Raw genomic sequence first — 13,342 nt, forward strand, 5'->3', positions numbered from 1 at the left:
AGCTAGTCGTGTATTATGTTCATATGAACTATTAACCACAATGCTTTGCAGCATATGTACTGGGTAGCTGTTATTGAGCTACCAACAGCTTTACATTCTCACGAGACTCTTGTGATTAGTAGTATATAGTTAACTTTAAGAGAACTTAAAAGTGAATGGTACAGGACAAGAGTGTTCCAGGAGGCCCTGTAACTTAAGTTTTAATTCCCTTTGGGCTCCATCAGCCATTGAAATAAGCTAACCTTGAGATACCATCATGGAGTAAAGCTTGCTTTAGTACGCTGAACCTCATTATCCATTGTGATTATAATGGTTTCTATGTGGGAGGGGGTATATATGGAGGAGTGGATATGAGGAAGGTACATGTAGACAGGATGGGAATGGTTAAAAACCCAATCGTCAATATTTTTATTTCTTTTTCTTAGACCTGTATTTGCCTGTTTGTGAGTGGCTGCAATCTACTCGTGAAATGCCTTCTGTTCTGGCATGACTCTCACTTTCTGACTAATTTTGCCATCAGTTGTGTGATGAGTCAAGGGGTAGACCTCCCTGAAAAGCCAGTTAGTTTGATGCAAAAACTGTGGAGACATCACTCAAACATCATCATTAAACATAAGTTTAGCCTGCTTATTAAAGAGTTACAAATGGAGATTTATACCCCTTTCAGTATCTCATGCATTTTTGGCGAGCTCCTGGCCCGAGCTAAATTGGCCTGCACCAAGTAATAGAATTTGGGTTCAATAACTATGTATAGCAGAGCCGCGCCACGATGATCCATTCGTGAATTTGGCCACGTAAGGGATAACTATGTGTACCATGGTAAATGAATGCGCGCTCAGGCAGAGGCACGGCCAGGTAATAGTCATCTTTGGGATTTTTGGCCCCAGCCTGGCACTGCTATCGTTCATCAAACTCTTCAATCGGTGCCTGGCCCGCGCCTGGCGCTAGCTTACAGCAGTGCCAAAATAGTCCGAGCTTGGCGTGGGCCACTTTGGCCTGACCCATTCATAAACTCAAAATTTTATGACTTAGCTAGCGCCTGGCCGAACCAAAGAGTTACTGAAAGGGGTATTAGAGGGCCGATGGTTAGCCTTCATTTGTAATAGCAAAGGTACATGTACTCCCATCAGCATCTTGTATTAAATGTACCATGAAAACACCACCTACATGGAGCAAACCTCTCTGTTGATACAGACCTAGCTTGTGATTTTTATCATTATGAGTATTATTTATCCTTATTATCATTATCATTAGCATAATCATACTTGTAATCATTACTGTTATCATTATCATTACATTGCTAGTCTTATCTCTTGATCAAAGTCACACATGGTTTTGTGTGTACATTCATTCTATTAGTATGATTTAAATCAGTACCATACAATTTTTTTTTTGTGGCCAAATTTCAGACATTTGAGGGGAAAAAAACTTCTTCATCACATTTTCCTTTATGTCTCTCAAGCTGCAGACCATAAACCTTCCTACTGAACAGCATTTTATTATGTTGTAACTGAGTGTCTTACGAAAATTTCAATAAAAAGTTCAATGAAATTCCCACATCAAATAATGCCTCGCCACAATGCTGTTAACGTCCAACCACAAATAGTTGTGAATGAAGTGCTCCAGATGGTGGTTTTTCTGATATTTGAAAGTCAAGGTTGGCCCAGTCATGATTGTCCCATGTACTGTTGCATGGCAACCCCCCCCCCCCTTTAAGTTTTCCTGATTTCTATACCAATTGTCAGAACTTGACCTCCCAGCCATCCCTACCGTAGGTGGTCCTTTCAGCTTACTTCTGAATTCTGTTTCCATGCAAGGCTTTGAGTGTAGGTCTAGTTATATGCAGACGATAAAGTGTAAATGCAGAAAAAAAAATGCTTGTATGTTTTATAGGCATCTTTTTTTAAGGTGCCAGTTAACAGATCCTGCTTTATGTTTGCAAGTAGATTATATTTGCAGGGTTGGCTACGGCCCACAGAACAAAACCAATAAATTTGATGGAGTGAAAAGGGTGGTGCTACCTGCATGAACTCAGGAGAACATGTGATTTGTGCGCAGGCAGCTCAAAAAGTGCCTGGGGTTTAATTTGTGAAGCGGAACATCACATGCATGTGCTACAAAATGGCCACCGTGTTATGGGGGGAAATCTGTCTTTCATTTTGCAGTGACCACGGAGGTCACACACCTGTAAAGGTATAGATTACTGGTACACAGTGATAACACAACCCTGTTTTAATCATCAATTCAAAGCTCTTGACTAAGGTTTCATTTTGCTTTGGGATTTGTATGTGGCCCAGTTCATTCACTGCCCACCGGATACATTAAAAAACCACAAATACAGTATGTAGCACTGGTCAGCAAATGTTACTGTGTGCGCTATAATTTTCACGTACATAAATTTTCGCGAACTGCCGCTGTCACACATTTTCGCGAGTGGGTAAATTCGCGATTGGGGGACCAGAGAAAATATGACGTGGCAAAGAAAGTGTGAATTCTAACTTACTAGCAAATAAGAATGATACTAGTTATTCTATATATAGAAAAAAACTTACCAAACTCTGCGAACTAGTAAGTTAGAATTCAACATTTTTGAAGTGGTTAAAGGACAAGTTGACCTTCATAAACATAAGAATTGAGAGAATGTAGCAATATTAGTAGAACACATCAGTGAAAGTTTGAGGAAAATCGGACAATCCGTTCAAAAGTTATGATTTTTTGAAGTTTTTGTGCAGTAACCGCTGGATGAGGAGACTACTACAGTGTACGATGTCACATGCGTACAACAATATAACGAAAATATAAAGAGAATTTCACAAAATTCCATCTTGTGAAAAAAGTACACATTCCCCTGACTCGTTACTGACAAATGTTATGGGTAATATTATTCCCCCTGCCTTTAGAAAGAGGCAAGTCAAGTGCTCTTTTATTATGCGAAAAAAGTGGAAATATGTTGAATTTTCTTTTACATTTCCTTTATACTGTTGTACGCATATGACTCACAAACTGTAGTAGTCTCCTCATCCAGCGGTTCCAACACAAAAATCTAAAAAATTCATAACTTTTGCATCGATTGTCCAATTTTCCTCAAACTTTCACTGATGTGTTCTACTAATATTGTTGCATTTTCTCAATCCTTATGTTTATGAAGGTGAACTTGTCCTTTAAGTCCATCAAGCTAGATTTCTGACGAGCGGTCCCCTTGCGATAATGGATTGGCTCTCTACAGTAAGTAGACGTGGACGTGCTATATGTACGTAAACGAGCTTAGCCAGTATGGTCTGTTCGGTAAGCCATGACATGGTATACTAGTACTGAAATGTTCGTATCATCAAGGCAAAGGATTCATTTTGGAAGGTGATATTTTCGTGTGTTGTTAATTTCGCGAATAGCTCCCGACTCGCGAAATTCGCGAAAATAAAACCCCCGCGAAATATATAGTGTATACAGTATGTGCATCAAAGTGTATGCTCATCAGTAATGGTCGATTCCAGTCAAGATTCTTGTGCTGTGTGTGTACTTTAACAGAGATCAGGGATAAAGCTGTACATAATTTGTTTGGGGGATTTTTTGATATATCTGAGCCAGGCTAGCCTTCCCACTCCATGGTATCCCCACACTTCAGGGTCTTTAATTAACCCATTCAGGACGAGTCCAGAGTATACTTGGGCAGGTGTCTATGGGAAATGCGTGTTGTAGCAAAATCAGTCCGTCCTCAATGGGTTAAATAAAGTGCAGTGCAGCCATGATCTGTGTTAATCATTATTGTGTTTAGGGTACATATTATTTATGTGCATTCCAGTGTCATCTTTGTTGACATTGTGTGGAAATTTCAATGGTTTATAAAAGTGGGATGCTATTGAACATGTAAAGAAGGCCAATCACTGTTTATAGTGACTTCTCTGTCTACTTGTACCTCTACCCCCCCCCCCCCAAAAAAAAAAAAATGAAAGAAAAGAAAAAGAAAGAAGAAATAGTTAGGATGGTTTTGATGGCACCAGCAGCACCAGTTTGCCAGAATTTGGTATGAAAATAAATATCCAGAAATTCCCCAATTATATGTACATATGGGGAACATCATGGAATTCCGAAACAATAAATTATGTATGATTTGATATCATCAGATGAGCTTCAGATAATGGTCATTGGGGAAAAGAAGAGGGCTTCCCAGCATAATTGGTTTTATTTGATGTGATGTATAAATGTTGGTGGAAATTGATGTTGTCTGAAGAGAAGTATTGAAAACTGCTAGAACTCCTGTTTGGCATTGTGTTGTTCAAAAACTGACTGTGTCAGTAATAGTCTTGGAGTCTTTAAAATCAAGCCAGGGTACTGTACACGCTGAATATTTTGTGAGGTTTTTATTTTCGCAAATTTCGCGAGTCAGCTGCTATTTGCGAAATTAAAAACAGGTGAAAATATTGACTCTAATGCCGATATGAATGTGACGTACGCATAGACATTTCTCCATTCAGTACAGGACTCCACGATCGCGAATTTTACCACTCGCGAAATTGTCGGGAAGTCCCGATTCGCGAAAATTTAGACTGGCGAAATTTATGGCGCATACAGTATTCTATCACAGTGCTTATACCCACTGTTGCCAGGAAGTTTCATCTGCATTTATTCAAGATCGGTAAGGAATTTCGAGCGATACCTTATTTAGTTATAAATTAATTTCTTTCAGCTTTGCTTTGTAGAGGAAACTGAAACAAAATGAGTTGCAGAGGTTTCATCTAATTTGAAATAACAGTTCATAGCATTCAAGTCTTAGAAGTTTTTTAGTTTTTAGAAACGGTGATAACAATAATATATGCGCATACATATAGGTGCATTTAGAAATTATATGGAAGATGATGATGTCACAGCCTTAAAAGTTCCCATTGACCTGAACACATATCTTCACTATCATTTCCTTATTCATCAAAAAATTGTATTCTCTACATCAATGTTCTTTTCTTTTTGGCAAAAACATGAAAAAGTACACTTGGGTTTCATAGAGGAAAGGGTAGTAGCTGCAACATTGTTGACCAGAAACATGATTTTTATGATATTTCTGTAAATGAAGGAATGGGAGAGTTATGACTAGATCACACCTTGATGACAACATGAACATGGTGTGGAATTTTACCAAGAGTACATCATGGTGTGGCTACAAACTGTGCATTATCTAGGGGCACCATCAAAATTAAGGGAAGTAGAGTATCCCTTGCTTAATTAGGATAGGTTGATAAAAAACCTCTTCTCTTTATAGTTTTTACCTTACCATCAAAGTAAAAAAAAAAAAACCAACTGTAAGGGCGTTGCCCCACTTCTGAGTCATACATGTCTCTTTAATATTCCTTGTTGAACTAGATACATGCGTATGTTGCAAAGTTCATAGAAGTGAAGCCGCAACAACGCATTATTGGGCGTCTTGCCAGTGATGTTGATGGCAACAAAGGCATGCACTTTCATGACATGTATTTGATACGCCCTGGAAACGTCCTGTTCTGCGAGATAATCCCAGTCTGAGCTGGGATAACTGTTGTGGTAAGTAGTTGCGTGAGCTGTCAAAATTAATCGAACTCCGGAGAGGGAGACATGCATTGTACAGCAAATGCATCCTGGGGAGTGCGCTTTTTGCACATTAGCCCTGTCAAAGGCCCTCATTTTGTTGTAGTTGTTGTTGTTGTTTTTATGCCTCCATCAACGAAGTGGCCGGAGGCATTATGTTTTCGGGTCGTCCGTCTGTCCGTCCGTCCGTACGTCCGTCCCGTTTTGTTTTTGTCGATATCTCAAGAACTGTGTGGTGGTTTTACATCAAACTTGGTATGAGGGTATATCCTGGGGGGATAATACTTTGTTTGGATTTTAGGGTCACGGGTCAAAGGTCAAAGGTCACAGGTTATTTTGTGAAAAAAGTTAAAAATTCATGTTTTTCTCCGTATCTCGCAAATGGTTCAAGGTATCTTCATGGAATTTAGTATATATGCTTGTTCAATTGGGCAGTGATTATCTAGGGAAGTTGGGGGTCATGGTTCAAAGGTCAGGGTCAAAGGTCAAGGTCAACTCCTCAAAATATCACTACTTTCCTTATATTTGTGCAATGCCTGAAGGTTTTTTTTAAAAACTTGATGTATACATGTATTATCTGATATATATTCTGTGGGAAGTTTCTTGCCAAAAGGTCAAAGGTCAAAAGGTCAAAGGTCAAGTGAAAGTGTTGAATTGCACTTTTCCTCCATATCTCAAAAGTAACTCAAGGTATCATCATGAAACTTACATATTTATGCATGTTCAACCTAACAGTGATTCTCTTTGGAACTGTGAGGTCAAAGGTCAAAGGCCAGGTTTAGATAATGCTATTTTCCCATTTCATACTGAAATTATACTTTTTCTCAATACCTTGAAAATTACTCAATGCATAAACTTATAAAAGGGTCAAAAGTCCATTAAAAATCTTCAGTTCCCCAAATACCTGCACTCTGACATTTTAATCATTCATCCAATTGAACCTAGTTCTAGGAAAGTGAACATTCAGCACATTTGTGGCAAACCTGTCATTTTAATATTTTGCCAATTGTGTGAAACTGTCAACACACATTGTCAAGACATTGTACTATAGACCTATTAGGAGAACCATGCATTATGGCGGGGAGGCATATCAGTCGCCGTAGCGATATATCTACTGTAGTTTATTTGTTGTTGTTGTTGTTGTTGAAACACTGAATAATAGCGGAAGGTAAACACAAGGCAGTCTATGGTATGAACAAATATTAAGAAATACTAAGATACGCCACCAATCATACTTTACACATACACACACACACACACACACACCTATCTAAACACACATGCAGACCAACTATCTTCTGAGATTTTACTATTACAAGCTTTTAGAACTCTTGGCAGGATAAAGTTATGCCAAGACCAGATGTCTTACAACTCTGTGGTCCATTTCTTAAAAATGTACCTTATACCAGATATTAAACTTTAAAGGGATCGTGTAGTTCTGGTTGAGACCTAATTTCAGGTTTCTTACATTTTTTGGTGAGATAATGAGAAACCTCTTATGAAATATGAAAGAGCATGTAATTCCATGAGGAATTCAACATCTATTTGATGAAAATTGATTTTGAAATGGCTGAGATATCCTAAACAGTGCGATTCTAATAAGGTGTGGGACCCACACTTTTTTACAGTCGCTTTGTTTTACCTTGTTTTTGGATGTTTCAGTCGTTCCAAACCTGATTTTCATCAAATAAACGTTGAATTCCTCTTAGAATGGTATGCTCTGTGCTATTTCATTTATAAGTGTTTTCTTGGTATCCCGCAAAAAGTTAAAAGCCCAATTCTCATCTCCGCCAATACTGTACCATCCCTTTAAAGTCATCAAGCTGTTGTTGATACTGAACAATTATGGATGGTGAGCTACAAAACCACAGTTCAGCGCATTGATCAGCACTAGGGACTTTTTAGATATGCGGTTGTTATTATCATTCATGACTGATAGAAGGCCTGTCCTGGTCACCACTCCTGATGAATAATTCAGTTAGTCACTTCGACCAACAAAATTGATTTTTATCGCCTTTAGACCATTGTAACGTGAGTGATTTTTGTTTCTTTTGAAAAGAGTTAAAGCTTTTATTCGGTTGCATTTACAATTGCTGTTGAAAAAAGAATATCATGATAATTATACTAGCAAAATATATGGCATATACAGTATGGTGAATCATGGGTTGTAGAATGTACGCGTAAATGTAAATGAAGGAGAAATGTTAAGCACCGAGCTGCACATGGGGATAACAAGACAACACATCAGCGATATGAATGGCGAAAGTGAAAAATGAAAGCAATTAAAGGGAAATTATGGTTGTTGAGGCTCAATTGGATGTTCATTCTGAAAACACGCCTTTCATGAAAAGAGAATACGATACCCCCTGGATATTTTAAAAAAAAAATAACATCTGGAAAACCAAAGTGAAAGCCTTGTGAAAATTTGAGGAAAAATATCCAACAACTATGCAAGTTAACACCACTGATTTCTTAGATATCTCTGTGTTTGATCAGTTTGATTGGATGTCATTTGAATGTCTTAATTCAGCCATCTTGCACCTGATCTGACTCTTGATATTCCCTGCAATGTATTCTCAAATTCTTCTTTTTTTCCCCGTGATCACGGAGCTCTGTGGAAAGAGATCTCTTCCCACCTCGCTGCCGTGATGTTGCCCATTGTTTCCACTTCTAGTTTGTTACATAGCAACTTAAAGGGATGGTACAGTATTGGTGGAGATGAGAATTGGGCTTTTAACTTTTTGCAAGATACCCCCAAAACACGTATGATATAGTACAGAGCATACCTTTTTAAGAGGAATTTAAAGTTTATTTGATGAAAATCAGGTTTGGAATGACTGAAACATCCAAAAACAAAGTACTGGTGAAACGAAGCAATCGTAATAAAGTGTGGGTCCCACACTTTATTAGAATCGCTGTTTTTTGGATATCTCAGCCATTTCAAAACCAATTTTCATCAGATAAACATTGAATTCCTGATAGAATTACATGCTCTTTCATATTTCATAAGAGGTTTCTCATTATTTCACAAAAACATGTCAGAAACCTGAAATTAGGTCTCAACCAACACTGCATGATTCCTTTAAAAGTGCAAGTTTGTGATAAGGTGCCCAAAGCTCAAGTGAATATACAGACTCTTTTGTATCCTAGATCTCCTTGATATATGAATGGGATTCTGTTTTAGGCCAAGCATTGTTGGCTCCACTATTTATCTCAGCAGGACAGGGGGGAATCCCCCTCAAGGTGTATATCAGCTAACTGTCAACACACATGTGATAACCTCTTGCTATCGTCTATTCTTTTTTCTTTTTCTTTTTTTGCCTGCTTAGATTGTATGGATTTAGCAAATTGAACCATTGAAGCAAAGTCTGTAGGATATCATCACAGAAAATATTGACATCATCATGTTATGCACATGGATACTATTTCTTTTATTATTTCTTTTCAAAGAGGAAGGCATTGTAAGTTGATGCAAACTAATTGGATCAGAGAAGAGTGAAATGGTAGATTATAGTAGCATAAAGGAGGACAGTCTGACAGTTAGAGTGTTGATGAATTAAGTAACCTGTTATCATACTTCACGTTTGTAAAGTTGCCTTCTTGTGCAAGTTTCTTTCTTTCCTTTTTTTTTTTTTTTTGTTGAAACGGGACTTCCTGACAATATTGCGCATGGTTAAACTAAATTTGTGATCATAGAGTACAATAATGAATGGAGGAATACATTCTTGCATGTTGTGTTCATATTGGGATAACAGGTATTATTTTCGTTTTTTGTAAAAATAGCACCCAAATCATGAAATTTATGAAAATGGAAAGCTAGTGAAATATATGGGCTATATAATATCTCTTTTACATGACCGTGTACAATATACTCTGCTTTGTGAATAACTTCAGGAGCTCTTTCAATCTCCCTTTAAAAAGTGGGCTTCTTATCACAACTGATTGACAATTTGCCTTTCATTGACGTAAAATACATGTAGCACCAATTATTCAGTGTTTTAGGGTGCAGCCAAGATAAACAACTTGATGCAAGGATTCATGAATTTTGATGACTGTGCTTCTCTTCTATGTTTCCGATATGTTTTGAGCAGAATCATGCAAATCAATGGATGTGATTGACAAAATTTGATGGGAGAGATATCAGTTGTCTGAGGCACATCATAAAACTTCCTTTATGGCTGCCATCAAGGTGCCTCGAAGGTATCACTCACTAACATGCAATTCACAATCACTATATCCTACTCTATGCACCTGATGTGTTTGGATGTCCTAGGTCTGTGTTTGTTTAGGTGCTTTCACGCCATATAATTTTATTCCTGTTCCTTATTTCTCTCCTAGGGATACTCCATTCCGTTAATAGAGACAAATATTAAAGATGTCTAGTCAGTGTCTACACGGAGGTTGTTAAAGGGGATGGCTAGTAACCGATCAGTGGGAATCAGTGGGAATGCTGGAGGATGATTGTTCCAATCCTTGTGGGATTCATTTAAGAGTACATTATATATCTATTCTTGTGTGAAAATTATTTGCTTCAGAACGGTCTCATATTCAAGTAATGTGCAGATTAATGCCCCGTCACTGACCAGGGACGCTTACCTGGAAACATTAAACTGCACATTACTTGAATATGAGACCATTCTGAAGCAAATAATTTTCACACAAGAATAGATATATAATGTACTTTTAAATGAATCCCACAAGGATTGGAACAATCATCCTCCAGCATTCCCACTGATCAGTTGCTAGCCATCCCCTTTAAGCTGAGAGGTCATTGCAAGGTGTCCCAAGAGAGAACAACTCAGATAATTAATTGGCACTCCCACAGTCTTAAGGCTTTCATTTTCACTGTCTGCGTCCTGCTCAGATCATTACTCATTAGGCACGTTCACATTTGAATTTTTTTTGGAACGCTTCTCATTGGCAAAATAATACGATAATAGCTACTGCGATAATCCACTTGGTACCATTCTCACTCATGAAATATCTATGGTAGGTCCTATATCTTGTATGCACTGCAAATTGGCATATCTCCTACTGTAAGGACAAATGACAGGAAATGTGTCAGATCACATCACCATTTACAATTGATGGTACTTCTTGAAATGACTTACACCTGATTCTGCTTGCGTATTTTGTGCGAAGTATAAATTACCACTCTGAGTTACGCAGTTTATTGTGATGTTTCTTCTGTGGTGTATTTGCATTCACATTAGAAATTACTGCACAGAATACTGCAGTATACAATGTATGATATATCATATATGGTAGTATCCCATCATCAATGTGAATGTACCTGTTTGCTGCCCTATTTGATGGCCGGTCAGAATTAGCAGGCGGGTAAGGAAATGTCCTTTGCTAGACTCCGCAAGGTAGGGGCAAACCGCACAGCTCAGTCAGCAGACAAACAACATTGTGTAGTCCAGTATTAAAGGTTCTATAGTTGAAAGCCCAGTTTAACCCTGTTATCACCAAAGGCATTACATTGCATTCAAAGGGAAAGGCCATCCTAATATTATGTTCCTCTGCATGAAAACAGAAAAATCAATGAAGTAGATCAGTGAAAATTGTTGGAGAAAAAAATTAGGCACATAGAGAAGAGTAATGAATTGTAAAAGTTTAGAGAGTATAGACAAATTGGCTACTTTTTTCGATCTTGGTGCTGAGCAGCTCTCCGTAAATTTGATCTGTACACAAAAATTTACGAATTCTCTCTTTTCTCATGAGAAGCTATCAGCCCTGTTCTTGCTATGTATTCTGAGTGGAATGTTTTTGCATGTCTTCATCAGCAGAAGAAAGAAAAACATCAGAAAAAGACAAAAATTCACGAAATTTTGTGTGCAAAACAAATTGAGATCTGCTCAACAGCAGTATTATACAAAGTTGCCACTTTGCACTCTACCTCCTCATAATTTGCACAACTTTTGTGCAATGTGTCTGATTTTTCTCAATAATTTACAGTCCTGCTTCTCTGATTTTTCTACTTTCAAACCAAGCAACATTACAAGTGTATACTATTTGACCTGCCCTTTAATTTCTTGGTTACCTCTGTGTTACCTATGTGTGTTAGATTTAATGCAAGACTCTCACACTCATCTTTTGTGTGAATACCCCAAGATTGAAACTAGCAGGATTCCACTGCTTTGTTGACACTCCTATCAAAAGACTGTGATACCCCAGAATCTCACGGCATCACAGTCTAATCCGCTCTGTTACGCCCTGCGCTCAAGAAATCTCTATTTGCTCTGCATTGCTGAGAATCATCTAATTCTTGCTTTGCAAAGGCCCTAAAGTGCTGCCATGCATTGTCCCAAACAATGGGGTTTCATACAAAGTTCAAATTGACCGAAAGTTATCGAGTGTGACCCACCAGCTCTCAATGACAACTGGGGCATTACCTGGTATATCATTGAGCAGTAAACTGGAGTACTCAGATTACCATAAACTGTACCACACAGGGCTATAAAATACTGTGTACATGTGTGGGCACGTGTTGGTTGGTTGAGGAAGAAAAGGAAAAAGAAACAGGGAAAGAGACAAGAAGTGCAGTAACTACGTGTATAGTTTTGTGAGAGGTGTTCTGATTGGTTAGGAGGGCATACAACAGTTGCTTTTTTTCTTAGGCTTTGAAAGGAAAAATAGTATTTATCCTTTTCTTCCCCTAAATGTTTGATGCGTATTGACAGACCTGAATGATGCCAGTCAAATTCACCGCAGACTGCATGCCATTGGCCCTTTGATTTATGCTGTCTTGCGTGTTTGGCTTTTATACTGGTATCTGTCTCAAAGCAACAGTACTGTATACGCCGTTATTTTGTGTATAAATATTTTCGCGAATGATCAAGGAGGTCACGGATATTTCTGCGCGATGTAGTTTTTCGCGAATCGACACGGAGGCCTTCATAAGCGCACTAATACCTCGATCAGCGCATGGTGACATTTTTGCGTGTTGTTGAATTCGCGGTCGAAAAATTAAACCCTCGCGAAAATAACAGCTTATACAGTACATGGTATGAGTCACCTTGTTTTCAGACTGCCATCCGTACTGATCCGAGAACAAAAAAGACACATAATCTGTACACTATGTCGCTGTGGCAAAGACAGAAACTAGACATAGTGGATGCACATTTGAATGCACACATTTCTATTTTGCTTGCCTTGATTACAGCTGTGTCTTTCCTAATGTGCGGTTTCGGAAGTTGTAATCAAGCCCTTTTCCCTGTCAGAACAGCACAGAGTTTGCTAACCCCTTTTCAGACCAATTTTCACCTGCTGTGTGCCCATTAGACTCAGAATGGTGATTCAATATGGTGAATTCTGCCTGTCATCAGCTATCAATTTCTTCACCTACAACACTTGTCATACGAGAATTGTGACCAAGGCCCAGTTTAGAATGCAAAGATAAAAACATAAATGGTCAGTCTCGGTTATGAACAGTCTCGGTTATGAACCCTTTGCGCCTCATCACATCAACCACCCTGTACTGTATGCATGAAAGCACCTGTCTGTAGTACGTTCCTTGCATTTCTGATGAGGGTTACCCTGGGACCGTAGAGAATGCTCTGTATACTCAAACTCTGTGGGCATTTCATCACTGTTTCAGCAGATGGTTACTGGAGCATGATTCCCATGCCAAAAACAAAAACGACAACAACAACATAATTTGGAGGGCCTGGTTGCACCAGCTAAAATTTGTCCAGTTTGTGAAGGGGTAGTCATGCCCTAGAGTAATGACCGGTGGTGTGAAAATATCGATGAGGAATAAAGATTTTATGATAGATGTTGACAAACC

This window comes from Diadema antillarum, unplaced genomic scaffold (genome assembly GCF_040938485.1).
Source record: "Diadema antillarum isolate AM-2024a unplaced genomic scaffold, OU_Dant_1.0 seq00000975_RagTag, whole genome shotgun sequence".
Taxonomy (NCBI): Eukaryota; Metazoa; Echinodermata; class Echinoidea; order Diadematoida; family Diadematidae; genus Diadema; species Diadema antillarum.